Raw genomic sequence first — 6,885 nt, 5'->3', positions numbered from 1 at the left:
CCGCTATGGAATATTGCACACTGGAGTAAATTTGTACACATCTTGCCTAGTTTCTTGAGGTCAAAATAAAAGAAAGCCGATAGAGAAGTACTTCAGAGTACAATAAAGCCAGGCAGACTTGTTTAGCCAAAATGTAGTAGTTACCAAAGTGTAAGTAAAATTGAAGAACCTGCGCCAAGTATTTATTCTGCTAACTTTTATAGTTTTCATTGAATAGCCAATAACAATAGCATCTGCAGCTCCAGACTGCAAATGAAAATTCTTTTGCTATATTTCCAGTTTAATCTTTTGGGTAATTATTGAGGAACTCAGGCATTGCATTCCAAATCTACAAAGAAGTTAGTAATTCCATTCCTCAAGAGCATGACAGATGTATGGAATGACAGTATTACATGCCTGACAAATTTGGATGCCTTCTATGATGGGGTTAAAGCATTGGTGGATGGGGGAAGAGCAACTGACATCATCTGCCTGGTCTTGTGCAAAACATTTGACACTATCCCACATGATATCCTTGTCTCTAAATTGGAAATGCATGGATTTGATGGATGGATCACTTGGTGAGTAAGGAACTGTCTGGATGGTTGCACTCGAGAGTTGCGGTCAACAGCTCAATGTCTAAGTGGAGGTCAGTAACAAGTGCTGTTCCTGAGGGGTCAGTATTGGGACTGGTGCTGTTTAATATCTTTGTCAGTAACATGGACAGTGCGATTGCATGAACCCTCAGCAAATTTGCCAGTGACACCAAGCTGTGTGGCACAGTCAACAATCTGGAGGGAAAGAATGCCATCCAAAGGGACCTAGACAGTCTGAAAGGTGCGCCTTTGCAAACCTCATGAAGTTCAGCAAGCCCAAATGCAAGGTCCTGCATCTGGGATAGGGCAATCCTAAGCACAAATACAGGCTGGGCTCAGAATGGATTGAGAGCAGCCCTGATAAGGAGGACCTGTGGGTGTTCATTGATGAGAAACTCAACATGAGCTGGCAATGTGTGCTTGCAGCCCAGAAAGCCAACTGTATCTTGGGCTGCATCAAAAGAAGTATGGCCAGCAGGTTGAGGGAGGTGATTCTCCCCCTCTACTCTGCTCTTGTGAGACCCCACCCAGACTACTGTGTACAGCTCTTGGCCCCCCAGCACATGAAGAACATGGATGTATTAGAACAAGTCCAGATAAAGGCCACAAAGACAAAGGGCTGGAGCACCTCTCCTATAAAGACAGACTGAGAGCTGGTGGTGGTCAGCCTGGAGAAGAGAAGGCTCCAGTTAGACCTTCCAATACCTAAAGGGGCCCTACAGGAAAGCTGGGGAGGGACTCTTTGTCAGGGAGTGTAGTGATAGGACAAGGAGTAATGGCTTTAAACTGAAAAAGGGTAGATTTAGATTAGATATATGATGAAGAAATTTCTTTACTTTGAGGGTGGTGAGACACTGGAACAGTTTGCCCAGAGAAACTGTGGATGCCCCATCCCTGGAAGTGTTTAAGGCCAGGGTGGATAGAGCTTTGAGCAATCTTGTCTAGTGGAAGATGTCCCTGCGCATGGGATGGCATTCAGAACTAGATGATTTTTAAGGTCCCTTCCAAACCAAACCTTTCTATGATTCTAAGGTACATGTGCACAGACCATTCTCCCATATTCTTTTGCTCTATTAGAGATTTGATTCAAATGAGCTCTAATTTTCTCTAGCTAACTATTTGCTCTTTGTCTATAAAAAGATCCCGAAGCAAACATTTGGCATAAGCAAATAAATTAAGCTGCTCTAAACCACAGGTTGGATTACATCTTGCCTTGAACCTGAGCATATGGCTAAGACGATCTTATTTAATTCGAGGCCAAGACAAGGGACCACAGTGACACGTGGAATGGTGATGTTTCCATTGTGTTCCACTTTGCTCTGCCAAGAAAGAGCAAAGAGATGTGTACAAAGAGGAAAGAATATCCGTTTATGAAACGATGAACCTCTTAGCAGAGATCCAGAACTATGAAAACAGGACAGAACTGCCCACCCTCCAGCTGTAATCTTCCACTCTGTGGAGAGAAGTAACAGTCCTTGTGTTACTACCCATGATTCAGATTTCTCTGAATACCCTCTTTTCTTTGGACAGCTGGCAGTAAATTTACGCTCTGTGGAGTATTCTTGTAATAATACTTGGAAATTGCCAAGAGAAACATGAGAGAACTGTCTCATATAATCATAGGAAAGCAACAAGGCATGAAGTGATGGGGTGATACTCATGATTAAAGGCTATATTTGTAAAGCAAATGTGGTAATTTGCCTTTGGCCAGGGAATAGGCTACGGAAATCTAGGTAATATTACAGAGCCAATAATACTTTTTACGTAACTAATTATACAGATTTACAGTCAAATAACATTTTTAGTAAAAAGTGAAACATCTCTGAAGTACATTACAAAAGCTCATCACTAAAGTCTGTAATTGAACACCAAAATCATTTCTCTCTCCTATCATCCCCGTGTAAGTTTCAGCTAATAAACAGTTACCATTATAAAGAAGTATCACACTTCATCCTAATGCCAGTAAAATATTAAAAACCTAAAAAACAACAAACAAACAAACAAACAAACAAACAAACAAAAAAACAAAAAAAAACAAAACAAAAACAGAATTAGTCATCTTTAATATTCAGCGGTCTGTGAATAAAGGCTATCCAGTAAGCATTTTTAAGGTCCCTTCCAAGTAAGCAGTAAGTTACTGAAATAAAAGTCATTCCACAATTCATCTGGGCTTTTCAATCATATCTACTAGACAGATCTATTTACCTGACAGAACATTTTGGAATCAAACCATACAGCAAGACACAATCATTTTCGGCGGTTAATACATAGTGACTTGCAAACCAATTTCCAGACTTCTGTCAGCAGCTTTTCTCATTCAGATTTTAAAAGGCATTAGAATGGATTGTGGTGAGTAGCATACTGAACACATGGTTTGATATTTCATCTGTACTGAAGTTCATTTTGATTTAGTTCTCCACTGAGGAGAATATGCCGTTTCATCCAACTGTAACTGTTTAACATGTGTGGGATTACCAATGCAGATTTCAGTACACCTGGCAGTGCCACCTACACAGATCACAGTAGAAAATATCGTGCAAATCTTAGCATTCTGTATATTGGGAGATAACCACCTAGCAGGTGTTAGGATTAACAACCTTTCTGCAAGTGCACCATGGTAAAGAGAACAGATGGTCCTGTATCATTTAATTCAAACTGAAACAAATATTAAACTATGACTCTGAATTTAGGATAAGATGCCGTGATGAGGGAAGCGTACATGTTCTTTTTAGCATAATCACAGAGTGGTTGAGGTTGGAAGGGACCTTTGGAGAGTCCAATGTCCCTGCTCAAGCAGGGTCACCAAGAACACATTACCTGCAATTTTGTCCAAATGGCTTTTGAAGATCTTCAGAGAAGGAGACTCCACAGTCTCTCTGGGCAACCTGTTCCAGTGCTGTCACGCTCACAGTAAAGAAATTTTTCCTCATATTCAGATGGTATTTCCTGCGATTCAGTTTGTGCCCATTGCCTCTCGTCCTATTGCTGAGCACTGCTGAGAAGTCTGTCTCCATCCTCTTGATCCTCCAGAAACTTACATACATTGATCAGATCCCCTGAGCCTTCCCTTCTCCAGGCTGAACAGGCCCAGTTCCCTCAGCCTTTCCTTATATGAGAGATGCTCCAGTCTCTTGATCATTTTAGCAGCCGTCTGCTGGACTGTCTCCAAAAGCTCCATGTTTCTCTTGTACTGGGTGCAGAACCAGACAGTACTCCAGGTGAGGCCTCAGCAGGGCTGAGTAGAGGGGGATTAACTCTCTTGACTTGCTGGCACCACTCTTGCTTAATGTACCCCAGGATACCATTGGCCTTCTTAGCCACAAGGGCATATTGCTGGCTCGTGGCCAGCTTGTTGTCAACCAGGACCCCCAGGTCCTTCTCCACAGAGCTGCTTTCCAGCAGGTCAGCCCCCAGCCTGTATGGGGGCATGGGGTTATTCCTCCCCAGGTGCAGGGCCCTGCACTTTTGTTGCACTTCATGAGGTTCCTCTCCACCCACTTCTCCAGCCTGCCCAGGTCTCTCTGAATGGAAGCACAGCCCTCTGGGATATCAGCCACTCCTCCCAGTTATGTGTTAACAGCAAACCTTGCCAAGGGTGCTCAGTCCCTTCATCGAGCTCATTATTTAAGTTAAACAATACTGAAACCAGTACCGAACTGAACCGTGAGGGACACTGCTACTTCAATATCAACATAGGGAGTACTACGGCTGTATATTAGAGAAAAACAAGTCCAGACAGAAAAGTGTTGTGACAACCGCTTTGACATACGTTCACCTGCTCCTCTTGGCGCCACGGAGCCTGGGCAGCCCGGTGACCCAAGCAGCCTGTGCCGGGCCCCACCGCCCCGTCCTGCTGCTGAGGGAACAACCCCACGCGCCAGGGATTGTGAGCGTTGGCGAGAAGCACGCGGGGTGAGGCTGTGGAGGCAGCTGATTGGCTGGGAGGAGCCAGCGGCGCCTGAGATTGGCTGGCGGGGTTTTGAGGGGTGGAGGGGTTGTGCGCGCGCGAGGTTTGCCGGGTCAGGGATCGTTCTGTCCCCTTATGAGTTGCGGGGGGTTTCCAGGAATTAACGAAGTATTTTAATTCCTTTCTGAATTGACCCAATAGGTGAGGTCATTTAACCCCTGTTGTTTGATAAACCGTTGTCTGCCTCAGGACTGATTTAAGCCCTGAAAACCATCTGAAATGGTGAGACTAAAACTTCCGTCAGTTACATAATTCATACTTAAGGTAAAATAGTAAATTGAATGTTAACAGTTTAAAAACGAATAATCTTTCACAATAAGCAAGTGGTGAAGAACAGAACATGAAGACCTGTTATGACAGGTTTGTCATTACAAATTACTTTATGAAGGTGTTGCTTTCAAGCTGGGTCAGAACAGCATTAGGTACTGTATTTTCAGAACAAAACTGAATGAAGTCTCATGGGTATCCTGTAATAATAAACTGGATGACTTGATTTGGAGATTCCTCAGCTTTCAAAGTGACTAAGCATGTTTTCAGGAGCATGTGATTTCAGATATCTCAGCATTTCAGTTTATTGTGAATAATCACTCTGTAGACCCTCATTAATTTGCTTGTATTTCCAGAAACTTTGGAATGTTGCTGAGAGTATAGATAATACAATTTTGTGGAAGATGACATAAAAAAATCCTTGCGGCTTGATAGTCCAAAGCAACCCTCTGTTGAAACTGTTGGAGTTCAGATATACTTAAGTCAAAGAAAATCTTTCAGTTCTTATGGAAATGGCTCCAGTCCTGCTCCAGCAGTTCATATACCAAAAATATTGATTTCAACTAACTCATTTTAGAATCTCATGATAAGAATTTGCTAAGGGTGGTCACTGGGGAAAAAAGGAAAAAACAAACAAAACAAGAACAAACAAACAAACCACATATATATAGGCCAGAATGTACAAATCAAAGGCCAGCCCATAGAAGTCTTGTTCTCTTGTACCAGTAGTTGCAGTCTTCATGTCAGGGATATCATATAAATTGATTTACAGGTCTTCTTAAGTAGTGGCCTATGTAATTGAGTCTTCTGGTCAGAATATTCACTCTAGTCATAATTATGTTTTGCCTTATGAACCAGGAGTATGCTGTGTCTGTGACCACAGATTTCCTTCCCCCTGCATAAATAAGCATATATTGTTCATTAGCCTTGTTTGCATTGCGCCCCAGTCTCAGCTGGTTATTGAATCTCTAGGTCCTCTTCCTCTCAGGCTAATAGCTTCAGTTCTATTGTCAACCGTGTCTTCTGAAGCCTGTATTTTCCTTTGGGTAGTTCTGAAATAACTGCATTTTTCTCCTAGACAGTATTTCGTCAGCTGCAACCTCTGTTTTTGGCTTCTATGGAGTACACACAGATTTCTATATATGTAGCAACTCGTGTCAGAAGCACTGTAGCAACCAGTTTTAATGATCACTGAGAATTTAGCTAGTGTTGAGATTAAAGGTAGTTAGCAGCAGCTTTCTAGCTGTCACTGCAGGCAATAACTTCAGTTGTTTCCCACTCTTCTGTCTTGGACCAGCTCAACAACTTTTGATGAATGCAGTTTCTTTTCTTACCACTTTGCAGTCTCTATGAACCTTGCTGGGAACTCTGAGAAACAATGCTCTGATCTTAATTATGACAGGGCTATATGGAGATGCCTTAACCTGTAGCATCTAATGTAATGCTCTTTTGTCTCCTCCACTACTTCTTTCGATCCAAATCTTTTTTGTCTCAGGTAAGGAAAGAACATAGTTGCCAGGAAAATTGAGTGGTAAAAGAATACGGCTAAATATTTTATGATGGACATTTAGACAGGTATTTAACACACCTTTCATTTGTTTTCAGAATCTTTATGATTTTCTTCAATAAGTCCTTCAAAAATTACTGTCCAAACTGTGACAGCCATTTCAATTAATAGACAAAGAATATTTTTTTTATTTCCAGACCTTTTATTTTTATTTTTATTTTTTATTTTATTTTATTTTATTTTATTTTTTTCTGGCAAAGGGTGAAAGGAAGCACCTGGTTCAATAGCAGTAGCTGGCCGGGTTGCTGGAGGCAGTGTTGCTCTTCCCATAGCAACTGCTTTGTTTACCTTCCATGACATTCTGAGCCCCCTCCTGCAGTATTTGTCTCATGTTTTAAAACAAACTGTGCTGCTGCCGTGGAGATTGAGGCTGGAAGAAAGTTGTGAGCAAACCCCCCCAGTGAAGGGGAAGCGAGGACGTGTCGCTTAGACAGGATTTGTCCTTGGGAACGAACAATCCAGGCCAGGAGCAGTTTCAGCCAAGAGGTGTGTGAGGGAGAAAGGTTTGG

General features: G+C 42.2%; 1 protein-coding gene across 10 annotated transcripts in view; it reads left to right on the top strand.

The window, feature by feature from the left end:
- Window positions 1-6,248: 6,248 nt before the first annotated feature.
- TEKT1 (tektin 1) overlaps window positions 6,249-6,885 on the top strand; it is a 20,918-nt gene continuing 20,281 nt past the window's right edge. For 7 of the 10 annotated variants that reach the window (XM_035342795.1, XM_035342796.1, XM_035342793.1 and 4 more), the window contains exons 1-2: window positions 6,249-6,304; window positions 6,577-6,862. The gene's annotated coding sequence lies outside the window, so the exon portion shown is untranslated. The remainder of the gene's footprint in view (window positions 6,305-6,576; window positions 6,863-6,885) is intronic. The other 3 variants (XM_035342797.1, XM_035342799.1, XM_035342798.1) reach the window with 3 other exon arrangements.

This window comes from Oxyura jamaicensis, chromosome 19 (genome assembly GCF_011077185.1).
Source record: "Oxyura jamaicensis isolate SHBP4307 breed ruddy duck chromosome 19, BPBGC_Ojam_1.0, whole genome shotgun sequence".
Taxonomy (NCBI): Eukaryota; Metazoa; Chordata; class Aves; order Anseriformes; family Anatidae; genus Oxyura; species Oxyura jamaicensis.
This window is presented reverse-complemented; position numbering and strand designations above follow the sequence as displayed.